Here is a 26,279-nt window from a genome sequence, read left to right on the forward strand (position 1 = left end):
GGTTAGCAAATTGCTCACATCGGGAAGGCAGGCACTACATTTGAATAGCAGACAGGCACGCTCAACCAGCAGACATGAGTCAGGTTATCAGGGGGCAATTCGGGGCCCAGCCAACAGGGAAACAAGCCAAACATGAAGCAGGGGGAGAGAAGAGTGCTCGTGGCAGAGGGCACAGTGAATGCAAAGTCTTGGACTCAGGCCTGAGGCACATGTGGGACAATCATACCCCTGGGTGGCCCACAGAGGGGCAGGCTGTGATGGGAGAGGTGAGGCTGGAAAGGATGGGCAGGAGGGGAGCAGACCACAGAGAGGCCCAAATGTTATGTGTCGAAAAGATCACTCTGGTTACTGGAGGAGAATGGGCTCTGTGCAGAAGAGGACAGGGAGACCCCTAACCCTAACCCAACCATAACCCTAACAACCCGTAACACCAATCCTAACCACTAATACCAGCCCCAATGAAATCATCACAAAATCAGCAAATACATCCCTACACCTGTCTTAAAATAGATGTAAGAAGCCTGATCAGAAAAATTGCAAAACCAAGAGCTCTTAAATATATTGTACATCATAAGTGTCTCTTCACAAACATCTCAAAGGTTGTTCAATATACGGAAAACAAGCAATGTTATACTCCACAATAAATTTTTAAATAAAAACATGTGGTCATATTAATTGATGCAGAAAAGGTTCTAACCAAAATCCAATGTCTGTTGCTGATATAAACACTCCTGAAAGCAGGAATAAGGGGTAATCTTTTTCAATAAATCTATAGCAAACACCATGCTCAAGTCTGAAGAGTGACAGCTCTACTCTGAAATCAGCAACAAGGACAGGATGCTGGCTTTCACAGAAGGACAGACACTGTGTGATTCCACCTGTATGAGGTGTCTAGAGACAGAAAGTTGAACGTGGCTTCAGGGCTGAGAGGAAAGGGGAATAGGGAGTTGGTGTTTCACGCATGCAGTCTCCCTCGGGGAGAAAGAAAAGTTCTAGAGAATGGTGTACAACCATGTGAACTCACCTAAGGCCAGAGAACTGTGAACCTGAAATGTTTTAAGTGGTAAACGTTATTTATGTTTAGTCACAGTGAAAACATGAAGGACTGATGCATGTCACCACGTGGACGGACACTGAAAACATCCCAAGCGACATAAGCCATCCAGAGAGGCCACCCAGATTGGAGCCATCTGTGCTCCTTAAATCCATCAGGGTTGTGCAAATATGGGAAAGTCTCGGGAGCAGTTCCGGAAGAAGAAAACTGGATCCGAATGGAGCAGGACATTTCAGACAGTGGGGCAGGTGGCGACAGTTCAAGTGGACCTGTGGTCTGGATTATAATATGGAAACCGTGATGATTTCCTCATTCAGGGCTATGTGGTGGTTCCGCGGGAGCGTGTCCCTGTTCGGGGTAAAACGCACTGAAGTATCCCGTGTGGTAAAGAAACGACAGCTGGGGAGTCCGAGTGTAGAGATAAAGCGTATTTGTGCTGCTGTGACAGGTTCACTGCACCTTGAAATCACCGCAGAGTCAAGTACTCTTACAAACAACCAGGTCAGCACCAGGTCACAGGAGCAGAGCCCACATCAAGCTTCCTGATGGAGGCCAAGTCCTCCCAGACCCGGTTCGCCCACTGCGGAGAGGCCACTCACCAGTGTAGGAGGCCACAGGTTAGCAAGAGACTCGTGGGAGGATGACATCGGGGGCCCCTGTGTCTCGGGTGCAAGAGAAGCAGCGGGATCTGGAATTTGAATTTTCCACACACTCCACCAAAAACTGGTTAGAACTGTGAAAATGCATGAAGGGAAGGCTCAGTCAAGTGGACTGGGGTCGCCAGAAGGGGCGCTGGGCGGGGAAGCCAACCGCTCAGTGTCAGTCACAGGAACAACTGTCAATTACAGACCCCACATTAGAAGCCCCACAGCAGAGACTCATGAGTCACAGGCCCCAAAGGGGAAGACGCGGGTTTTACCTCCTCCAAGAAGTCACCACCCCTGCAGCTCAGTGGGTGAGAACACTCCATCACCCCGAACCCCGCTTTTCTCCAGAATGACCCTCCCAACTTCCTCCTCCTCCTCCATGAAATACTGATCAGGGGACAGCCCTGCTCGCGGACACCCGGGAGACACCGATGACAGACATCCAGGCAGACGGACAGCCCTGCTCTCCAACACCCATGAGATACCAACAACAGACGTCGAGGGAGACGGACAGCCCTGCCCTCGGACACCCGGAGACACCGACGACAGACGTCGAGGGAGACGGACAGCCCTGCCCTCGGACACCCATGAGACACCGACGACAGACGTCGAGGGAGACGGACAGCCCTGCCCTCGGACACCCGGGAGACACCGACGACAGACGTCGAGGGAGACGGACAGCCCTGCCCTCGGACACCTGTGAGACACCAACAACAGACGTCGAGGGAGACGGACAGCCCTGCCCTCGGACACCCGGGAGACACCAACGACAGACGGACACCCGGAGACACCGACGACAGACGGACACCCAGGAGACACCGACGACAGACGTCGAGGGCGGCAGGCGGAGACAGGAAGACACTCTGCGCTCAGGAAGAACCGACGCCGTGAAAACACCTGCTCTCCCTACAGCCGTCTGTCTGCAGAGCGCGCGCCGTCGCTACCGAACCTCCAGACGCCAAACCGACAGCCCGGACCGGGTGTGGACGCGGGGAGGACCCTGCGGGGCCGAGGCCGGGGGAGCACGAGCACCAGGTAGGCGGCCAGAGGCTCCCTGACTGCAGACTGCCTGCGGAGCCCCCGGAACCGGATACGTGTGCGCGTAAACACGGACCCGCGGACCAGCCCAGCGGATCCGGGCCCAGAGAGGGGAGACCCCACAGCCCCGCGCACAGCCCCGCCAGGGACCCCACGGCACCGCACACAAACCACGGAAACCCCACCGTCTACACAGCGCGCCCTTCCTCCGCGGGGTCCTGTGAGCACGGAGCCCTCGGCAGTCCCGGCTCAGGCGGCTTCTCCTCACCTTCTCCTCCCGCGGTGGGTGCTGAGGAGACTCGGGTTCTGTGGGTGTGGACGCGCACCCAGGTCCTCCACTGCGGGTCCTGTGGGTCTGGACGTGGAAACACGTCCTCCACTGCGGGTCCTGTCCGCGTGGACGCGGCCCCAGGTCCTCCCTTAGTCTCCACAGCGGGTCCTGAGGAGGCCGGGCTCCTGTCGGTGTGGACACAGACCCACGTCCTCCCTTAGTCTCCACAGCAGGTCGTGGAGAGGCCGGGCTCCTGACCGTGGATGAGGCCCCACGTCCTCCCGAAGCCGGGGAAGGGGGGGCGTCAGCACAGATGGTCCTGAGGACTTGGAACACCTGCCAGCGCCTGGAAAGCGCTTGCCCCGCCTGGGTCGCGGAGCGGGACTCGGGCGCCCCCTGCGGGCGGTGGGGGCGGTGCAGGGTGCGGTGCGCTCAGTTCAGTGGAGGCACCTGTCCGTTCTGGGGTCCAGCTGAATCCATTACATTTTAAAAATTCAAACTGAAATGGAGTCCAATTACCCCCGACATCTCCAGAAATAGAAACAATTAATTAGAAACCATACAGAATTAAGTGAAATGCAGGCACAAGCTTTACAACTTACACCAAAATTCATTCAACATTGTAGATAAATTTAAAATGTAAAACTGTCAAAAAGAAAACATAAAAGAATATCTACATGACCTTGGGTTTGGTGATGAGTTTTAACACAACACCAAACGCCAATCCACTAAAGAAAAAAAACTGATAACATGAACTTCCTAAAATTAGAACTTCTGCTCTGTGAAAGACCTTGCTCAGAAACTAAAAGACAAGCCACAAACTGGGAGGAAATATTTGCAAAACATATATCTGGTAAAAGATCTGTATTCAAAATATACAAAAAGCTATCAGAACTGAACAATAAGGAAACAAACATCCGAACTGATAATGGGTAAGGGTCTGAAAATGCCTGGACAAAGAAGATATGCAGACACAGAATAAGCTTAAAAAATATGCTCGACGTCATCATTAGGAAAGAACAAGTGTAGACAACAGTGAGACAGCACTGCACACCTATCCCAAATGCTGAACTCCAGAAACAAGAATACCAACTGCTGGAAGGTGAGGAATGGCAGCAACTGTCCCTTCAGAAGACAGTTTGGCCATTTTCTCCAAACCTAAATAAGTCTCACGTTAAGGTCCAACAATTGTACTTCTGGTATTTAGACCACAGCTTTGAAAAGCTATTTCCAAACAAAAACATGCAGTTATGCACAGCAGCTCTATTCATAGTGGTTACAAACTTAACGAAGCCAGGATGTCCTTCCGGTAATGAATCCATAAGCAAACTGAGTGCATCCGTGTGAAGGAAGCAGAATATGCCAGGCAAAATGTGCCTCTTTGGCACAAGGGTTATTTGGGTGGATTAATTTTAAGAAACAGCAGACATGGGAGAATCTCTGACAACTGGGTAGAAGTTGCTGTTTGGTGAGTGAAAGGTACGCTGATAAAGGAAAGCTCCATTGGTAGGCCTGTCTCCCTCTGTATCAGGAACAGAATGACTAAATCTCAAGAAACTCTTACTGAAAGAAAAAGCACAGACTTAAATCTGTGTAACAACCATTCCCTCACTTACTGTGCTCACCTGATAACATCCCTTAACTGGCCTTCCCACCACCTAAAATCTTTTGGTCTTTAGTTGAAGATGGCATTTAGAGTGAGGGCTGGGTCACTTCAAGGGGTTACTCCGTTTTCCTGGGTATCTCCCATGAATACAGGACATTTGAATGATATTAAACCTTGACTTGTTTTTCTCCTGTTAATCTATTCAGCAATAAAAAGAAATGAACCATCACCCTCACACAATGACATGGATGAACTTTACACGTATTTCTCTAAGTCAAAGAATCCAGTCTGAAAAAGTTACATACTGAGTGACCCCATTTGTAGGAGATTCTGGAAAAGGCAAAACTAGAGGTGATAAAATGATCAGGGGGTGAATTCCATCATATTTTAATGATTTATACCTGCCATTACTCATTTGTCAAAACCCAAACATTTTGGGGCACCTGGCTGGCTCAGTCGGTGGAGCATGCAACTATTGATCTAGGGGTTGTGAGTTCAAGCCCCATGTTGGGTGTGGAGGTTATTTAAAAATAAAATCTTTGCGGCACCTGGGTGGCACAGCGGTTAAGCATCTGCCTTCGGCTTAGGGCATGATCCCGGTGTTGTGGGATCGAGCCCCACATCAGGCTCCTCTGCTATGAGCCTGCTTCTTCCTCTCCCACTCCCCCTGCTTGTGTTCCCTCTCTCGCTGGCTGTCTCTATCTCTGTTAAATAAATAAACAAATAAAAATCTTAAAAATAAAATCTTTAAAAAACACAAACAAACATGTTTACATCCCCAAAAGTAAATCATAAGCTGCTGAAATAAAGTTACTTAGGATGTGGGAGTGTCGCAGGGTGGTGTAGGGGCCAAGGGCAGGCTGCCCCAAATCTGCCACTTTGACATATAGATATTTTAAATTAAAGTTACTTAAGAGACAGCCTATGTAAGAGGGACACTCAAACCCTCCTCTGTCCCCCTGGAAGCAGGAAATCTATCCGCACATGAAGATCTCCCTGTACCAGGAGGTGAAAAGACTTCCTAATCACCAGAGATGGGAAATTTAGAGCCCAGAAGGCTGCATAAACAACCCTTGTTACTTTTGACTAACTTACTACCCCAGCCTGAATTCTGTTTAGAATTCCTTACTAATTGAGCTCCCAAGGTTGTTTTCCTTCTTCTGTGAATTTCTCACAGATTTATTTTCTCTTTGTCCACAAAGTATAAAACCTGCCTGCCTTCGTCATTTAATCATGTGTACATGATTAAACTTTGTGGGCTCAGCAGTTGGGCGTCTGCCTTCGGCTCAGGGCGTGATCCCGGCGTTCTGGGATTGAGCCCCACATTGGGCTCCTCCGCCATGAGCCTGCTTCTTCCTCTCCCACTCCCCCTGCTTGTGTTCCCTCTCTCGCTGGCTGTCTCTCTGTCAAATAAATAAATAAAATCTTTTAAAAAAAAACTTTGTGGGCTTTTTCCCTCCTGTTAATCTGTTTCATGTCAATGTATAATTCCCAATCCAACTGAAAGAACCTTGAAATGAGCAAAATTTCTTCTACCCCTTCAGTGGGATACAGAAAATGACAAAGACTCTAACTGTACTGGAAATGTATGAAAAACACCCACTGCAGGCTGTATGGCAGAAGATGCTGACCTAAGTAAACTTTGGAAACGAGTGGAATCTGTAGACTAAAGGAAAAAGCTCTTTCCCATCAGGGTGGTAGCTAACAGATCTGAAAACTCCCCATCTGTAATCTGGAATGGGGCAGTGAATTAAATACACGGCAGGTGGTGAGAGCCAGTTTGTCACTGTTGGAGTAGAAAGCTACAGATCAGCCAAGGAAGAATATCACAATACAACCAGGTTGGAGACATCAGCATGAACTCCTCTTCGGCTCAGTACAGATACAGACAGTACCACATGGACATCTTTAATTAGGTGTGTTTACATTGGTTGGAACACATGCATGTATTGCCTTCCATTGTCTGCTGAGCACATTCAGTTCCCACAGGCAAGACTTTAATACCATTCTCTAATAAAAGGAGCCAGAGCTCTTCTAAGATATTGCTAATAGTAGGACTGAGACTGTAAATATAGGAGCCAGGATAATCTTGAAGTATCAGAAAGTAAAGAAGTACCACAGAAAACCCCACAAAGATGGAATGATGTCCACAGAAAACAGGAGACAATGGAAAGCACTGGTAAAAAATAAATGATTTGTTAAAAAGAAACCACAGGCCCCAAATGCAGTCACTTAACATTAAGAGACCCAGGTCAGCAAACGAGGTCTTACCGCCTAACCCAACTGCAGTTTCACACACCCCCACCTCCATGTAAACTTTAACCAGTCAACCAGGAATATGTACTGAATGGCCCCTTCTGTTCCCCTTAGGAGGGCAACCCTGCCTTAAACAATGCATTGTTTGCTAACGATTTCCTTTTTTCAATTCCCTGTCTGCTTTTAAAAGCCTTTCCTTCCGTGCAGCTCAAAGGAGGTCCTTTCTATTTGCTAGATGGGATGCTGTCCAATTCATGAATTGTTCAGTAAGGCAAAGTGATCTTTTAAATTGCTCAGTTGTATTTTTTATTAACAGATTACACAGGTTTTTACAATTGGGGTTGAATAGACCTCTTCTAACAGAATTCCAAATAATAAATATAGACAGACCCTCAGCTACCCATCAAGGAGGTGCAGCGGACTCCCCTCTCCTAAAGTGTGTGGGCTCTGCACAGTGTCTTCCTGCTCACAAGGACACACCATAGGCACCTGGGAAAGTAACTTCATGGTGGGGAAGCCCGACCAACACAGCCTCAGCCAGGTGACCAAGGTTAACACAGACAGTGACAAGTGTTCCTTGCTGTACAGTGATGACAGAGCACTTTACCTCTGTGATCCGCTTCCCTGAAAACCACAGCCCCCGTCTAACCATGAGAAAAACAAGTAAATCCCGTCTATGTACAGGTCTATGTACAAAACGCCTGACCAGTCCTTCTCAACACCATCCAGGTGATCAAAACAAGACAAGTCACAGCCAAGCAGAGCCTAAAGAGACATGACGACCACATGTCACGGGGTGCCCTCATGGGATCCTGGAACCAGAAAAGGTAGAACAGAGGGAACCTGGATATGTGTGGACTTCAGTAAATAATAACGTATCAACATTTGTTCATTAATTGTGACAATTTATGACAAATTTAAAGGTTAAATAAGAGAAACCTCTTACATCAGACTGAAAACCTAGAGGAAATGGGTGATTTCCTAATAAAAATGCACATTAACAAAATAGACCCTAAAATAAGGAAAAAACAAGCAGACCAATTAGCTGTCCAGGGCCTCTTCCTCGTGCTGATTCTCCTCTCACTGTTCTGGGGTTTTCCTCTCTGGGGCAGAGAAGGAACAGGGACAGAACTATTCTGGAGCTCCGCTGAGACCTGACGTCACTCACTGTCTTCCTCTCCCCCAGCCATGCTCCTCCCAGTGAGGACACGTGCACGGGGAGTCTCAGGGATGGTCAATCCTGATGTGTCACCTAGCACTCTGGATGGCAAGGGACTGGACACACTTACTGAAGTAAAAGAAGTTAATATATTTTAATGGTAGAAATATCTTAATACTTGCAAGAGACAAGTTAACAGTGGTTTTGGACTGGCAGGTCCAGAGGCTGACAATCATTCTGCTAAGTGCTCTGGGGTGGCCCCATTCCCAGGCACAGTCTCTCACTGCATCTGGGGCCTCCCATAACTCCAGGCTGACACCCACTCACCATCCGTTCTACTGGGAAGGGTTTCTCTTTCCCTTGGGTTCCATGTAAAGTCATGACTTTCAGTGTCTTTGGCCCGGCTTGGGTCACACTCTCATCCTTGAAGCCATTAGAGCACCCAGAGAACAGAGCATGGGGTTGGGTAGACTTGGATCATACGCCCATCTCTGAGGTGGGTGGAGAGTGGGGTCTTCCCTCTGGAACTGTGGATGGGAGGCAGGTGAGATGTGGTTCCCAAAGGCAAGCTGAGATGCTGGACTTGGACGTGAGAATGGATGCCAGGCTGGGAAAGCAGCAGATTCCACATCACTGGTGGCGGACTGCACGGCTGTGGGATCTGAAGCCCAGGGAAGGAAGGGGTCACTTAGGGTCAGGGGCTGCAGGTGCCCGTCCAGTGCTCCTGCTGTTCCACATCACTGGTGGCGGACTGCACGGCTGTGGGACCTGAAGCCCAGGGAAGGAAGGGGTCACTTAGGGTCAGGGCTGCAGCTGCCCATCCAGTGCTCCTACCGTTCTCCCATGATGGCAAGACGCTCTTCCACTTGCTGAAAAAGCAACTTTGCTGTTGGTGGGAAACAAGACTCCTGCCCTGGGCACTGGGTCCTCTCGTCTCAGAGACTGGAAGGCACACAGACCTCACTCGTGTCCCTGGGAGGAGGGAGCCCCAGAGTGACACCTGCCCCCACATTAATCACCCATCCCCAAAGAACAAACTAGCTCATTTTCCAGTCTCTTCTCTCTCTTTTACAAAGAGCAGAGACCAAATGTGTGGATGGTGAGGAAATTATTGCTCAATGAAGCAGTGGGAGGCTCAAGGATTATCCCACAGCACAGAATCCACACTTGGCAGGCTGTTCAAAGGCCACAGACCCTGGGTCATGCATGCAGTCTCAGTGAGATACTGCCTGCTGGGACACACAGTTGTTCCTATATCCTTGATTCCTTTTTTTTTTTTTTTAAGATTTTATTTATTTATTTGACAGAGAGAGAGACAGCCAGCAAGAGAGGGAACACAGGCAGGGGGAGTGGGAGAGGAAGAAGCAGGCTTCCAGCAGAGGAGCCTGATATGGGGCTTGATCCCAGAACGCCAGGATCGCACCCTGAGCCAAAGGCAGATGCTTAACGACTGAGCCACCCAGGCGCCCCCCTGTATCCTTGATTCCTAACAAGTATGCATGGCAAATATTTGCATTATAACTGGAGGCCAAAGGACTGCCAGGCCAGTCTGTTGTATGGCTGTTGTACCCAGAGCCACACTCTGTATTTGGAGGATTATTACCGCTCTTAGCAGGCTCAGAGGCTGTGAGGGAGGAGGTGCTTGTCTCAAGCACACAAATATTAGGAATGGAAACATCCCATGGCGCTGTCTACACTGCCCATGGACCTATTACATTGCCAGGAGCACAGTCAGCTCAGTAACCTGCTGGGGGTGGTCAAGATCCAGACTGGCCTGAGCTGGAGGGCCATAGATGCCTGCCTGGATGGTTGGAGGCCAAAGGTTGCCCTTTCTGAGACCTGACTGTCTACTGCTGATCACTCAGATAGGACCAAGGATCCAGCCAGTTGCAAGAGGGCCCCACCAGCCCCACAAGAAGGCTGTATACAGGAGCAGGTAGGCCTCTGCACCCGGTCCTGTATGGATCCATACATGTCTGCTGTATGCTCTCGTGGGTCAGGGCTGTGCTGGAACCGGGGGCAGCCCAGGCAGAGTGGGATCAGGAACCGGTATAAGCTCTGCACAGCCCTTGACTGGAGTGCAGTTGTGTTTCAAACAATCAGTGCCCACAGGGATATCCCACTCTTCTTCTGTTAGAGCCCAGACTGAGGGAGAGAAGAAAAACACTCCAACTCAGGCCATGACTCATGTGTGACTCTGGGTAATTCCTGTCCAATGTAGTGGCCCAGAGACATGGAGGAGGGGAAAGTGAGTCCATGAGGCATAAACCCTGACCCCTGACCCGAAACCCCAAACCCTAACACCTAACCCTAGCCCTAACCCCAAACCCTGAACCCCTAACCCGAACTCTAAACCCTAACCCTACCCTTACCCTAACCCTAAACCCTAACCCTAACCCCTAACCACTTACCCCTAAACCCTAACCCCAGGGATTGAGGACAGCTGAGCCCCACCGTGGGACTCAGCCTGCCACCCTGCAGGAAACCGTGCCCCTTGGGGTCCCACAGAGCATCCCGTGCAGGAGAACCGGGAGGGCCCCCCTGAGCCCCCAGCAATCCTCGGCGGCCCCCTACGCCCCAACCCTGAGGCCCATGCTCACCCTGCCCTGTGCCCTCCCCTCAGCCCGCCACCGAGCTCGCAGCACAGCTGGCAGATCAGGCCTGCCGGGCTCCTGGGGTCTAACCCTGACCCTAGGTCGGCCGCGGAGGGCCCCTCCCCAGGGTCCTGGCACTGCAGCCCCGGGGACTGGGGACACCTGAGCCCCACTGCAGGACAAAGCCTGCCACCCTGCAGGAAACCGTGCCCCTTGGGAGGCCTTAGAGCATTCAGGGCGGGTGAACCAGGAGGGCCCCCGGCGAACTTCGGCAATCCCCAAGCCCCAACCCTGAAGCCCATGCTCACCCCACCCCACGCCCTCACCTCAGCCCGTGGCGGAGTTCACCACATAGCAGGCAGATTCGGCCTGCGGGGCTCCTGGGCCCCAACCCTAACTCTAGTTCATCTGTGGAGGGGCCCCTCCCCAAGAGCCTGGAGCCGCAGCCGCAGGGATTCGGGACACCGGAACCCCACCACAGGACTCAGTCTGCCACCCCGCAGGAAACCGTGCCCCTTGGGGCACTACGGAGCATACAGGGCATGAGAACTTGGGGAGGCCCCCGGAGCCCGTCCCGACCTTCGACGGTCCCCCGTGCCCCAACCCTGAGGCCCATGCTCACCCTCCCCCACGCCCTCATCTCAGGCCTCCGTGGAGCTCGCCACACAGCCTGCAGATAGGCCCTGCCAGGCTCCTGGACCCTAACCCTTACCCTAGGTTGGCCACAGAGGGGCCCCTCCCCAGGGTCCTGGCACCCAACTCCGGGGGATTGGGGACACCCAAGCCCCACCGTAGGACTCAGCCTGCACCCCACAGGAAACCGTACCGTTTTGGGGCACAACAGAGCATTCAGGGCAAGAGAATTGGGGCACCCCTTAAGGGCCCCTTCTGGTGAACCCCAACATTTGTGGGCCCTCCCAGGTGAAACCTCAAGGCTCACACTCACCTGCCCTTGTGCCCTCATCTCAGTCAGCCTGGGAGTTCTTTGAGCACTGGGAAGTTCAGACCTGCTGTCTCTTGAGGCCTAACCTAACCCTGGGTCTTCTGCTAAGGGTCCCCTCCCCCTTTGCCTGCCTCCAATGCACCAGGCATTGGGCTCACCTCTGCACGACTAGAGGACTCAGTCTGCCCCACAGCAGGAAACCATCCGTTTGGGGCTGCAGCAAGGATTCATAGCAGGAAAATCAGAGGGCCCCCCTCAGCCCATCCCAGGGAACCCCCACTTTCAGAGATCTCCCCAGATCCAATTAGTAGCTTCACACTGACCTTTAAACTTGTTCTCCACAGAGATCGTTTAAAATTCTCCACGATTCCAACCGATGGCATCATCCAGCTTCAGTGCCTTACCCAGCTTTAGACCTTGAGATGGATTAAAATAGGAAATCATTTCACTGATGATGACGTACTGGTGACCAAGAGATACATGCATAAATGCTTCATATCACTTGGCTTCAGGGAAATGCAAATCTAAACCCCTACAGATGCCATATCACATGAGGCCAAATATCTAAAAATAAGAAGACATTAAACTATAAATGTTGGAGAGGATGTGGAGAAAGGGTAACCCTCTTACACCCCTGTGCGAATGCAGTCCAGTACAGCCACTCTTGAAAATGGTACAGAGTTTCCTCAAGAAGTTATAAATAAAGCTACCCTATGTCCCAGCAATTGCACTACTGGGTATTTACCCCAAAGATACGGATGTAGTGAAAAGATGGGACACATGCACCCCAGTGTTCATAGCAGCAATATCCATAATAGACAAAGTGTGGAAGGAGTGCAGATGAGCATGGATAGATGAATGGATAAAGAAGATGTGGATCATATATATATAATGGAATATTACTCAGACATCAGAAAGGATGAATACTTACCATCACACCAACCTGGGTGGAGCTGGAGGGTATTATGCTGAGGGAAATAAGTCAATGAGAGAAAGACAATGATCATATGCTTTCACTCCTATGTGGAATATCAGAAACAGGGAAGAAGACCATAGGGGAAGGAAGGGAGAATAGAATGGGAAGTCATCAGAGAGGGAGAAAAACCATGATAGACTCTTAACTATCGCAACAAACTGATGATTGTTGGAGGAGAAGTTGGGGGGGGTAACTGGGTGAGGGACATTAAGGAGGCCACACGATACAATTAGCACTGGGTGTTACACACGACTGATGATTTATTGATGACTACATCTGAAACGAATGATGTACTGTAAGTTGGCTGATTAAATTTAAATTAAAAAATAAAAGACCTCGAATAAACAATCCTAAACATTTATATGGAACCACTAAAGATACTGAACAGCCAGTGCAATGTGGAAAAGAAAAACAAAGCTGGAGGACTCACAATTTCAGATTTCAGGTTATACTACAAAGCTGCAGTCATCCTAACAAGAGAGTACGGCACAAAAATAGACACAGCGACCAAAGGAACAGGATACAAGTTCAGACAGAAACCCACAATTATGTGGTCCATGAATCTTCCACAAAGCAGGCAACGATATCAAAAGGGAAAAGGACAGTCTCTACAACAAATGGTGTTGGGAAAACTGGACAGCTACGCACAAAAGAATGAAATTAGACTGCTTTCTTACACAATACAAACACAAAACAGTTTCAAGACCTCAATATGAGACCTGAATCCATAAAAATCCTACAGGAGGGAAGACAGTAACTTCTTGACATGGACTTACCAACGTTTTTCTAGACTGTCTCCTGAGGCAAAGGAAATGAAAGCAAAAATAAACTATTGGGAATACAGCAAAATAAAAAGTTTCCACATGGCAGAAGAACAATGAAAACGTAATAATAAGACAACCTACTCAAAGGGAGAAGATATTTGCAAAGATCATACTCAATAAAGGGATAGTGTCCAAAACATATAGAACTGATACTACTCGACCCCAAAAAAACAAATAATCCAGTTAAAAAATAGGCAGAAGACATGAACAGACATTTCTCCAAAGAAGAAATACAAATGGCCAACAGTCCCGTGAAAAGATGTTCACCATCACCCATCATCAGGAAAATGTAAATCCAAAGGACAATGAGGTATCACCTCACACCTGCCAGAATGGCTAACATCAAAAGCACAAGAAAGAGCAGGTGTTGGGAGGATGTGGATAAAGGGGAATCCTCACGAACTGTGGGTGGGAATGCAAACTGTGGTGGCCACCGTGGAAAACAGTATGAAGGTTCCTCAAAAAATTAAATATAGAACTACCCTACGATCCAACAATCACTCTACTGGTATTTACCCAAAGACTAGGAAAACAGTAACTTAAAAGGGTACGTGCACCCCTATGTTTCTTGCACCATTATTTACAATATCACAATATGGAAGCAACCCAAGTGTCTGTAGAAAAATTGACAAATGAGATGATAGATGTGTGTATTCACACACACACGCACACACACACACACAGAGTGGAGTCTTACTCGGCTTGAAAAAGAATGAAACCTTGCCATTTGCAGCCACATGGATGGAGCTAGAGAGTATTATCCTAACTGAAATCAGTCAGTCCGAGAAAGACAAATACCATACGATGTCACTCTTATGGGGAATTTAAGAAACAAACAAAAATAAATAAATAAAAGAGAAAAAGGAGACACACCAAAATACAAACTCTTAACAAGAGAGAACAAATGGATGGTTACCAGAGAGGAGGTGGATGGAGGGATGAGTGAAATAGATGAAGCGGATTAAGAGGACACTTTTCTTGATGACCACTGAGTAATATATAGAATTACTGAATCACTCTATTGTACACCTGAAACGAATGTAACACTGTATGTTAGCTCTACTGGAATTAAAATAAATTTTTAAAAAAGATTTTCTTTCAGGATCCTCTTTGAAAAAGCTTCTGCTGTGCAATGTGCATAAGCCCTACTTGGGAGGATTCACTCTACAATAATTATTCACTCTATGCCTCGAATTCAGATTTCACTGAGTTCTTACTGTGGGTCCCAGCCCACGGGAGCCATGGTCCTTTTCTGTCCAGGCTCAGCACCTATGCATTCAAGATTGGAAGTAGAGACACATGTCACTTCACAGTCCAGAAAGCTATTATTGTTTCTGTTTCAGTGTGAGAGAGTCACAGACTTTGGGACAGGTTTCAGAGCAGGTTTATTATGGATCCTGGATCTCTACTTCAATGGTCATTACCTGGATCCATTTGGCTAATAGGTTCCCTGTGGATGGGCTTCCTTCCAAGCACATACATGGAAGATGCAAAGGTGGGTGGGCTTGGTGTGGGACAGGAAGAGGACCAAATAATGACAAGGGTACGACCCCTCCCGTGATCCAGGAACCGCTACGGGAGAGGGTATGGGAGGTAGAATCCATGTAAAACTCCAAGGTCACCAGCTGAACACAGGAGACACAGGTCAAGGGATCTGGAGATGCAGGGGTTGGAGGCTGCTCTGAGCTACCTCTGGGAGGAAGGGAGGGAAGGAATGAGGAGACACTGCCTTCCCCTGGACCATGCCAGCTGCCCACCGCTCCAGCACACATCAGTCTATACAGCTGACACAGCCTGGGCTCAGGATGGGCTGGCTCGGGTCCCTCAATCCTCAGTGGGACTGCTGGCTCCAGGACTCAGGGACATGCTGAGGGAGATGAGAGGGAAAGCTGCCCCACCCAGGTCATCCCCTCCTTGAGCAGACAGCCCTTCAGAACTTCTAAATAATCCACTAACGGGTTTGAAAGACATGCCGCGGATGAACTAAGGCATAGAGATATGTAAAATAACATTCATTTTTAAGTTCAGAGCTGTCATCTCAGGAAGCGGGGAGAGCTTCCCTGAGGAAGACTGAGGGGAGGGCAGGCCACGCTGAAAAGGGAGACGTGGCTCTCCTGATTTGGGACCTGCAGCCCCCTTCCAGGGCAGGACATCATCCTCGCCTCATGGGGGATCCATGGAAGTGTTCCATCAGGGGACTGACAGGGCCAGAGATGGATCTCGAGAAGGCTACCCTGGCATCGGACTGCACAGGGCACCAGGGACGAGGGCCAGGTGGAGGACGGGCAATACCCCGAGGCCATGGGGCAAGAGCAGAGGCACATGACCTTGAAGATGATGATGAAAAGCAGGAGGTGGCAGCATGGAGCCGGCACGAAAGTGCCATGGGAGCAGTGCCCACAGCTACACTGACTGGGTGCCTTCTGTGCCAGGTGTGGCTGACTTCAGTGGGCTCCAGACCAGTCCTGACCACAGCCCTAGGAAGTGTGCACCACCCCCGGCCTCCTCTCCCCTTGCAGCTGCTAGGAATCATGGTCACAGGCCCTGGTCAGTTTTCCTGGAAACCAAGCAGTGGCTCCCCTGCACGCTGCCCCTCTGGTGGTGGTCCAGTGCGACCATCATGCCTGGCCAGAGACTGATGTCTACCTGTCTCCACACAACTCCGCAGACAGGAGGGTGTCGCTGAATTCCACAGCACCTGATGAGACAGATCCACAGACCCCAACACCCAGTGGGTCACTCAGGACCTCGCCTAGGGTCATGAAGCTCACCATGCCCTATTCCTGTCACTTCCCACAGAAAGCCTGGTCTGATCCCCCACAATATCATACATCCTGGTTGCTGACGTGTTGTCATGCCATGAACCCACATGGCACCTTTCTTTTAGAGAAGGCTACCCCTGCACCTCCTAGAAAGTATTTCTAATGAAGCACAAGTCCATCAGGACTACAGGGTGAACAGTGGTACACAGCCTGCATGGTAGTAGGCAGTAATTCTAACAAGGGCTGACCCCCCTCCCATCTCACAAAACCTTCCTCCGTCCCACTGAACTCATGGTCTGCCCTCAGAAAAACCCCCAGGAAACAGTTCTTTAATCTGAATGCTCTCTTCACCTTCTGGTTCAAATCTTGTCCAAACACAATGATAAGAAACTAGAAATCAGTCTCAAGAAAAAAATGGGACAGTCAAAAATAGGTGGAGATTGGGGGGCCTGGGTGGCTCAGTCATTAAAGATCTGCCTTCAGCTCAGGTCGTGATCCCAGGATCCTGGGATCTAGCCCCAAATCAGGCTCCTTGCTCAGCGGGAAGCCCGCTTCTCCCTCTCCCACGCCCCTGCTTGCATTCCCTCTCTCGCTTTCTCACTCTCTGTCAAATACATAAATAAAAAATCTTAACAAAGCATGTGGACATTTAACAACATGCTACTGAACAACCAACAGTCAAAGAAGAAATCAAAAGAAATTTTGGAAGTACCTTGACACTAATGAAAAAGAGAACCTACAAAAACTTATGGGATGCAGCAAAAGTAGCTCTAAGGGGGACGTTCATAGAAATTCAGGTCTTCGTCAATCCATAAGAATGCTCTCCAATAAACAACCTAATTTTACCTAAAGAAGTAGGAAAAAAAAAAAAAGCAAAGCCCCAAATTAGTAGAAATAAGGAAATAACAAAAAGGAATGTGTAAATAAATCCAATGGAGACTAAAAAGACAAAAAATTCAATGAAAATAAGAAACACCTTTTTTGGAAAGATAAACAAAACTGACAAACTTAGCTAGACTCACCAAGAAAGACAGAGGACTCGAATACAATCACGAAAGAAAGATAACGGATTCCTGTCTCACATCAAAATCAAAAGAACACAAGCAGCAAACTCTTCGACCTTGGACACAACTTCTTGCAAGACACGTCTCTAAAAGCAAAGGAAATAAAAGCAAAAATGAACTATGGGGACTTCATCAACATGAAAATCTTCTGCACGGCAAAGCAAACAATCAACAAAACTAAAAGGCAACCTACAGAATCGCAGAAGATATTGGCAAATGATATTACAGATAAAGGGCTGGTTTCCAAGATCTATACAGAACTTCTCAAACTCAACACCCAGGAAATGGGCAAAAGACACAAAGAGATACTTCTCCAGAGAAGACATACAAATGGCCAACAGACACATGAAACAATACTCCACATCACTTGCCATCAGGGAAATACAAATCAAAACTACAATGAGATACCACCTTACACCAGTTAGAATGGTTAAAATTAACAAGGCAGGAAACAAAAAATGTTGGAGAGGATGTGGAGAAAGGGGAACCCTCTTACACTATTGGTGAGAATGCAAGCTCGTACAGCCACTTTGGAAAACAGTGTGGCGGCTCCTCAAGACATTAAAAACAGAGCTACCTTATGACCCAGCTATTGCACTACTGGGTATTTACCCCATAGACACAGAGTAGTGAAAAGAAGGGGCACCTGTATCCCAATGTTCACAGCAGCAATGTCCACAACAGCCAAACTGTGGAAGGAGCCAAAATGTCCTTCAACAGATGAATGGACAAAGAAGATGTGGTTCATCTATACAATGGAATATTACTCAGCCATCAAAAAGGATGAATACCCACCATCTGCATCAACATGGATGGACCAGGAGGGGATTATGCTAAGTGAAATAAGTCAAACAGAGAAACACAATGATCATATGGTTTCACTCCTATGTGGAACGGAAGGAATAACATGGATGACATTAGGAGAAGGAAGGGAAAAGTGAAAGGGGGGAATCGGAGGGGGAGATGAACCATGAGAGACTATGGATGCTGGGAAACAAACAGAGGGTTGCAGAAAGGGAGGGGGTAGGGGGACGGGTTATCCTGGTGATGGGTATTAAGGATGGCACGTGCTGTAATGAGCACTAGGTGTTATATGCAAACAATGCATCATGGAACACTACATCAAAAACTAATGAAGTACTGTAGGGTGACTAACATAATTTTTAAGAAAGAGAAAGATATGAAATCCATACAGGAAAACTGTCACTATTTGCAAATGACATGAAATCCCTAAAGATTCCACAAAAAAAAAACTGTTAGAATAAAGAAATTCAGAAAAGCTGTAGGATATAAAGTCAACATACAGAGACCTGTTGCATTTTTTTTCAGATTTTATTTATTTATTTGACAGGGAGAGAAAAAGCATGAGCAGGGGGAGTGGCAGGCAAAGACAGAAACAGACCATCGCTAAGTGGGGAGCCCAATGCGGAGCTCGATCCTAGGACTTTGGGTTCATGACCTGAGCCGAAGGCAGACGCTTCACCGATGGAGCCACCCAGATGACCCACCTTCTTGCATTTCTATATACTGATGACACACTTTCACAAAGAGAAATTAAGAAAGCAATGCCATTTACAATTGCATTAAGAAAAAAAATTGAGGAATAAAAGTAACCAAGAATGAGAAAGACATGGTACACTCAACACATGGCAGAAAAGAAATGAAAAACATGTGTGTCGAGGGGGGCAGAATGTATGGGTCAAAGATTTGGAAGGCGACACAAACAAATGGAAGCATACGCCATGCTCCTTAACTGGAAGAGTTAATTATGTGAACATGTCCATCGTACCCAAAGCAATCGACAGATGTGATGAAATCCCTATCTGAATTCCAGTGGCATTATTCGAGGAAATAGAAGACGGTCCTAAAACTTGTATGGAATCACAAAAGACCCCAAATACCCAAAGCAACCTGGAGAAAGAAAGCTGCAGTCAACACACTCCTGGATTTCAAGCTAGATTACAAAGCTGTAGTCATCAAAACAGGATGGTACTGGCAAAAACACAGACACCAGGTCAGTGGAACAGAACAGAAAGCTCAGAAACGAACCCACACGTAGATGGTCCTAACTTATGACACAGCAGCAGAAGATATGCCATGAGGGAAGGACTGTCTCTTCAGTGAGCGGTAACAGGCAAACTGGGCACTAAATGCAGAAGAATATAACTGGGTCACTTTCTTACACCACACACAGAATTTTTAATGGATGAATGATTTGAACATAAGACCTGAATCCATAAACCTCCAAGAAGACACAGGTACTAATTTTCTCGATGTTGGTTTCGGCAAAGAGTCTTTAGATCGGACACCAAATGCAAAGGCAACAAAAGCAAAACTAAACAAGTGGAACAGCATCAAACTGAAATCTTCCACACGGCAAAAGAAACCATCAAAAACTTAAAAGGCCACTGACCCAATAAGAAAAAGTATCTGCAATCATTTGTGTGAGAAGAGGCTAATATCCAAAATACACACAACACTCATACAAATCAAAACAAAAAAAACTGTATAAAAATGGGGAGAGGGGCGCCTGGATGGCTCAGTCATTAAGCGTCTGCCTTCGGCTCAGGGCGTGATCCTGGAGTTCTGGGATCAAGTCCCACATCAGGCTCCTCCACTGGGATCCTGCTTCTTCCTCTCCCACTCCCCCTGCTTGTGTTCCCTCTCTCACTGGCTGTCTCTCTCTCTATCAAATAAATAAATAAAATCTTAAAAAAAAAATGGGGAGAATATGTGAATAGATACTTTCCAAAGATGGCACACAGGTGCCAAGAGACAGAAAAAGTTGTTCGACATCACTAATCATCGTCAGGGAAACATCAGTCAAACCCACAATCGCCTATCCCCTCACAACTGTTGGAACAGCAATTGTCCCAGAGACAGACACCAGGTGGGGTCAAGGGTGTGCAGACGAGGAGACACTGTGCGCTGTTGGTGGGAATGGAAATTGGTGCAGCCACTGTGACAAACGGTATGGAGGTTCCTGAAAAAATAAATACAACTACCCCATGACCCAGTAATGGCTCTACTGAGTATTGATTCGGAGAACACAAAAATACTGCCTCAAAAAGACAGATGCACTCCCACGTTCACTGCAGCATTATTCACAAGAACCAGACATGGAAACACAGACCTTGGGGGCCTTATGCCAAGTAACTCAGACACAGAAAGACAAATACCAGATGCTCTCATGTACATTCCACGAGGACTAAACAAATACTGAACGTATAGATACTGAGAGCAGATTGGTAGGTGCCAGATTCGGGGATGGGGTGGTAGAAACGGGTGAAGGTGGTCAAAGTCTCAATGTTTGAGTGAGAAAATCCGACAGTCATGAAATGTTCTGTCCAGCATGGAGACTAAAACTAACCCCGCAGCATGGGGTATAGGTTTCCCTGCTCTTTGAAAGTACAGTGCTCCTGGGAAACCTTGCACAGCAGAAATGGTATAAAGAAGGAACTACCATTAATTTATACAGAAAAATTAGAGCGCGTGCTCAGACTCCAAAATTCCTTCTCTTTGGCTTTTCTTAGGCCTCAGGACACAACTTCCTAATGGATGATGAAAATAAATGGAGATAAAGCACAGCAGAGGCTCACAGACACAATTCAAAGTGCTGGTGGCTGGATGCGGAGAGCGGTTCCCAGCGGAAGGAGCTGGTTGGGGTGCACGCCGCCTCTGTCGTGCTTCTCCCCAAAACAGATGCTGAACATGTTTCTCACTGTTCGACTTTTTTCATAAGAGGGAAATCCTCTTCAGGTCTCTTCCTGTTACGGAAGCCGGGTAATAACGTAGATCTCTCAAGAAAGCCAAGTGTCTTACTGTGAACGTTTAAAAAGTGGGGGATACTTGCACTTGAATGTTGCTGAGGGAGGAGATGTGAAAGGTTCTCCCGGACACAAACTTCAGCAGATCCACCGGGAAAGGCACCTTCCTCAGCATGTGGAACACAGACTACCTCCTACCCCCAGAAACCTTCTCCTTCCCTTCGCTCAGGACAACCCATGACAGCTGGGAGTTACCCCAGTTGCTCCTTTCTCCTGCTCCTAATATCTAACCCATCAGCAAATCCTGTGAGCTCCATCTTCAAAATGTATCCAGAATAGGTCTAACCACTCCTTCCAAGGTACCTGTCTGGTTCACACTGGAGCCCATCTCTTGGCTGAGTTCCTGGAAAAGCTTCATCATTGACCTGACTTGCCATCCTCAACCCTCTGTCATCTGTTCTGAACACTGGAGCCAGGATGGCCCACTGAAACAGAGTCTCATGGGGTTACAGCCCTGTAATGGCTTTCTGTCACCCTCTGTCACCTCCCTGAGGTCATGTCCTAAGCTGTCTCCTGTGGGCACAGGGACTTCTTGCTGCTCCTGGACATACCTGGAATTGTCCTGCCCCAGGGCCTTTGCACATGCTTTCCCTTCTGTTTAGAATGTTCTTGATATGTTCTCACCTTCTGAGAAGTCTGAATTGGAGTGACAGGGACAGACGATGAGGCTGTGTGTGTTGGGTGAGGCTGGTGGCCCAGAAGAAGGTTCTCTGCCAGCTCTCTGCCTGTGCCTCACTTGTCCTCAGCCAGGAACTTGCTCACAGCCCTCACCTGTCACAACTCTCACACAGGAGACCCACAGCCACCCCTGGAGCCCGCCCTTCCACACCGTGCTGAAGAATGCACTCAGCTCTCTTCTGGGACCCCTGTCAGCTTTACCCAGACCTGGAACTCCCCGGTCTGCTGCAAAGCTCCAGGATTCCCCCTCTTCTTCCAAAATCACACTGGCGCAAGGCTTTCATGAGAAAGCTATAACGCTAACTAATGAAAGGTTCACACCTACTTTCCCCTTCTGTTGCATTTCTCTGCACCTTCCTTCCTACCTGTGCAAACTGGTACATATCAGTGGAACATGAACGTGCTCTGAGATCTGGATCTTTCATTGCAACTTTCTGAGACTCCTTATGCGATAAGAAACTAGCGTATCCTACAACAGGGTGTTTTACAACTATCATCTACAGAATAGTACAGCCCAAATCATGACATTTTTACCTCACTCTTCATGAAGCAGAACACTTTTTCCTTTCTTCTCTTACTTAAATTCCAGTTAGTTCACATGCCATGGAATATTCGCTTCAGGGGTAGGATTTAGTGATTCCTCATCTGCATACAATACCCAGCGCTCATCACAAGTGCCCTCCTTAATACCCCTCACCCATTTAACTCTTCCCCCCACACCCCTGCCCTGCAGCAACCCTCAGTTTGTTCTCCAAGGTTGAGTCTATTTCTTTGTTTGCCTCTCTCATCACCCCTCGACTCTGTTCATCTGTTTTCTTTCTGAAATTCCACATGAGTGAGATCATAAGATATTTGTCTTTCCTCACTGATGTTGCTTAGCTTAATACACTCTAGATCCATCCACATCCTTGCAAATGGTAAGATTTCATTCTTTTTGAAGCTGGGTCATATTCTATTATATATATATGTATCCCACATCTGCTTTATCCATTCATCAGTGCATGGACTTTGGGATTCTCTCCATAGTTTGGCTACTGTGGACATTGCTGCTATAAACATCATGGGGCATGTACCCCTTCGAATCTGCATTTTTGTATCCTTTGGTTAAATACCTAGGAGAGCAATTGCTGGATCATATGGTTGTTCAATGTCTAACTTTTTGAGGAACCCCCACACTGTTTTCCAAAGTGGCTACACCAGTTTGCATTCCCACCAACAGGATGGGAGGGTTCCCCTTTAAGCAGAACATTATCTGCCAGCAATTTCATAAGAGGAAACAAAACCTCTGTGAGATGCACCCAGGGTCAGGCAAGCAGTTGCATAATTCACCCCAGGGCTCCTGACGCCAAGCCCCTTGAAGCCACCAGCATGCCTCTATCCAAAAGAATTCCCAGACTCTCCTTCTGACTCCACCACTGAAGAAACTACAGAGAAAACAGCTCCTCAAAATATAGAGATGATACGTTTAGTAAAACTAGAAAGTCAAGCTCAACTTTTAAACAGTAAAAGGCTGCTTTGAATAAATTTGAATTTTCCCTCAACCCTAATTGTAACTCTTTCGATGAAAAGACTAACCAATGATGAAACATCACCTTTGACAAATGACATCATCCAAGTCTGTATCTGACGACAAAAAGCCACCTAACTCTAGATGCTGGCCACACATCTATATCCTAGGCCCAAGTGAATAAACACTGTTAGATGAAGGAACAAATTAGACATTACAACACACACGGAGTGAATCTCACCTTCCCTTTCTAATAAAAGAGATTTCCTAGGAAACAGATGTTCAAAATACATTCGTAAGCAATAAATGGACAGAGAAAATGTGATCCCCTGCAATGTTCTACCTTAAGGGAAACTAAGTAATTCTTGCACCAAATCCAGAATGCTGACAGTTACTTAAGTTTTACTTCATGGCTCAGCTAGAGAAAACAGAAAAGCCCAGGAGGTTTTGGGAAAATGAAAGGTTTTACCTCCAGTCTGACATAGATAGGACATTTCGCCAAACGTACGTGTGCCTTCTCTGAACGCTGGTGTCCTGTGACAAGCTGCCTCACTGACTCAGATGCTGACGTTCAAAACCTCGGGTCTCGTGGAGCCAGAGTAGAGAAGTGCTGTCAGCTGGGGAGAAGAAGGCATCTCTAACGTATAGCCTGCACACCTGCTTCGGTTTCTGGGCGAAGGGGCAACACATACTTGTTTTTTACTAGTAATTATCTTCATTCTAAATAGACCAATGACCTTGCCTTTTCTGGAAAGTGGAATTACTCTTCCAAAGAAACCCTCAACTCATCTTTCCAAATACAACTAGAGTGGGGTCTGGGTTACGCCTGCCTCCAGGGCCCCACCTGGGGGACCTTCCAGCATGATTCTAACAGCCAAATACCACCAACCCCTGGGCACGGGGCGGGGGGGGGGGCACAGGGTACAATGTTGAGGCTGGGGGATGGAGCTGGGGCTTGTTGCCACCACACCTGTGCCTGGGGCAGCAGGAACCTGGAGGACCCTCCTGCATGATCCTGACAGCTCATTACCACCAACCCCTGGGGACACGGGGCACAATGCTGAAGTTAGGGGACCGTTCTGGGGCTTATTATCGCCACACCTGTGTCTGGGGCAGCAGGAACCTGGAGGACCTTCCAGTACGATTCTAAGAGCCAATTACCACCAACCTGGGGGATACACGGGGCATAATGCTGAAGTTGGGGGATGGCTCTGGGGCTTGCTACTGCCACACCTGTGCCTGGGGGAACAGGGCACACCCTGCTGAACTCGGGGTACTGCTCAAGGTGCATCACCTGCACTGTGTCAGAGAACCGGGGGACACCCCACTGTGTGAGGTCCTTACCCGCACTCTTCCCGGGGAACACAGGAAACCCTGAAATTCTGCAACCCATCCCACAAAAGCTCAGGTGAGCGGGCGCCCTGGAGTTCACGGGTATGGGGAATACGGCCAGTTGACGGACATCGGGCAGAAGAGACTTTAAAGGGAAAAAGAAAACTCACCTGAGTCCCCACGATGAACCCTCTCCACGAGCCCTTCCAGAACCCCGCCTCCCACCTGAGGCGCACCCTACCCCCCAGACCCCCACCCCAGCGCAGAGCTCTCACTCACCAGCTGGGAACTCCGCAGGGCAACTCTCTCTCTCCCAGTGCCCCTTCTTCTGCCCCAGGTCTGCCACCCTGGGAAGCTCCGGGACCGCCCACTGAGACGTAGCTCCACCCCCACACGGTGATTGGTCAGGGACAGTGGTGCCCAAGCCGCTTGGATGCCGGGCAACCAGCCCTCCTGCCCGCAACCCTGCGAGGCACCTCCTCGCCCCAACACCTGGTGCAGGCGTGGGTGGGGTCCTGGGCTGGCCCCGCACGTACACCTGGCCCCTTCTGGGGACCCCTCTAGCTGCAGACCACCCTCAGAACCCTGCCCCTTCCCTTTCTGCACCAGCCCTCCCTGCTGGGGTGTACCTGGTTCCAGGCAAGGTCAGCTGCTCTCAGATCCTCCAAGGCTTGGGCTTTAGGAAATGCAGTGGTTTCATGCATTTCCAAGGCAACTTTAAGACCCAAAAAGAAATGATGTAAGCGGAAGAGCTTCACCTTCTGGTCTCACCCATGGAGTGGCTAGTGCTTCTCAGACCTTCAACGCATCCTTCTAGGATGACCCCATTTGTCCTGGAATCTATATACACATGCTTGGTTCTGCAGGAAAGCGTCCAGGATGGAGAACAGCCGCCCTTCTGTGCTGTTGCTGTTGTGAACCAGGAACATTTATTTTTTCACTTAAATAGAAAACATTGTTATTGTTGACTACATGAATGAACTTTTTAAAACAGTTTAGAGAGAAAGGAAGAGAGTTTTATTCAAACCCGAGTAAGGACAGCTGCCTGGGAGACACAATGTTCACAAAGAAGGGAGTGCTCCGGGGAAGGAACATTTGGGGCAGGGCTATATATTTGTTCTGTTTTCTGTTATGTACACAGTTACACAGCATGATGAGGAAGAAGATTCCAGAAAGTGACAGACTTTTTCTTATGTTTTCAGTATGTGCATGTCAGTATGGCTTTAATCTTATGGGAGCCAAAGAGGTTCTTTATTTTTTCTTACCTTTATGTTGGCATTTTTGGTTATTGTTTTCTTCTCGAAGCAGATGTACAACATGTGCTTGGGGCAGAAATAGGGCCCATGCTTTGAGGTTTTGTCCAGTCATTTTGAGCTGGGTAACATGTTAAAGGATAGCTTCCCTGGGAGCCCAGGATCAGGGCCCACAGATGATATAAGATAAAAATTACTTTTATCATTATACTTACTACTAAATGGAGGAATTTGAGACAAAAGCACCTTTCACAAGAGTACCAAGAAATCAAAATGATGCCCACGGAAGGCTACCTGCTCCATGGTCAGCACAGGTAACAGAAGTGTTCACAGTCTCTGGACTCCTGCCCTTCTCCTGCCCAAATCTCTGAAGCACACAGACCACTTAAAATCAGAATTGTAGAACTGCTAGACGCCTTAGAGATGTCTGGCACCATTCCCTTGGACTGCAGAATAAAACACAGTAGCTCGTTGTCACAAACTAATTT

The 26,279-nt window shown here is 48.2% G+C and overlaps 1 long non-coding RNA gene across 1 annotated transcript; it reads right to left on the reverse strand.

The window, feature by feature from the left end:
- Nucleotides 1-7,154: 7,154 nt before the first annotated feature.
- Nucleotides 7,155-25,679, reverse strand: LOC130544149 (uncharacterized). The gene is made up of 4 exons (XR_008960177.1): nt 24,551-25,679; nt 23,715-23,823; nt 11,892-11,984; nt 7,155-8,799 (listed from the first exon to the last, which is right to left on the reverse strand). It is a non-coding gene; the product is annotated as an uncharacterized LOC130544149 (long non-coding RNA).
- Between the last annotated feature and the right edge of the window lie 600 nt (nt 25,680-26,279).

The sequence above is a fragment of the Ursus arctos genome, unplaced genomic scaffold (genome assembly GCF_023065955.2).
Source record: "Ursus arctos isolate Adak ecotype North America unplaced genomic scaffold, UrsArc2.0 scaffold_19, whole genome shotgun sequence".
NCBI classification, from domain to species: Eukaryota; Metazoa; Chordata; class Mammalia; order Carnivora; family Ursidae; genus Ursus; species Ursus arctos.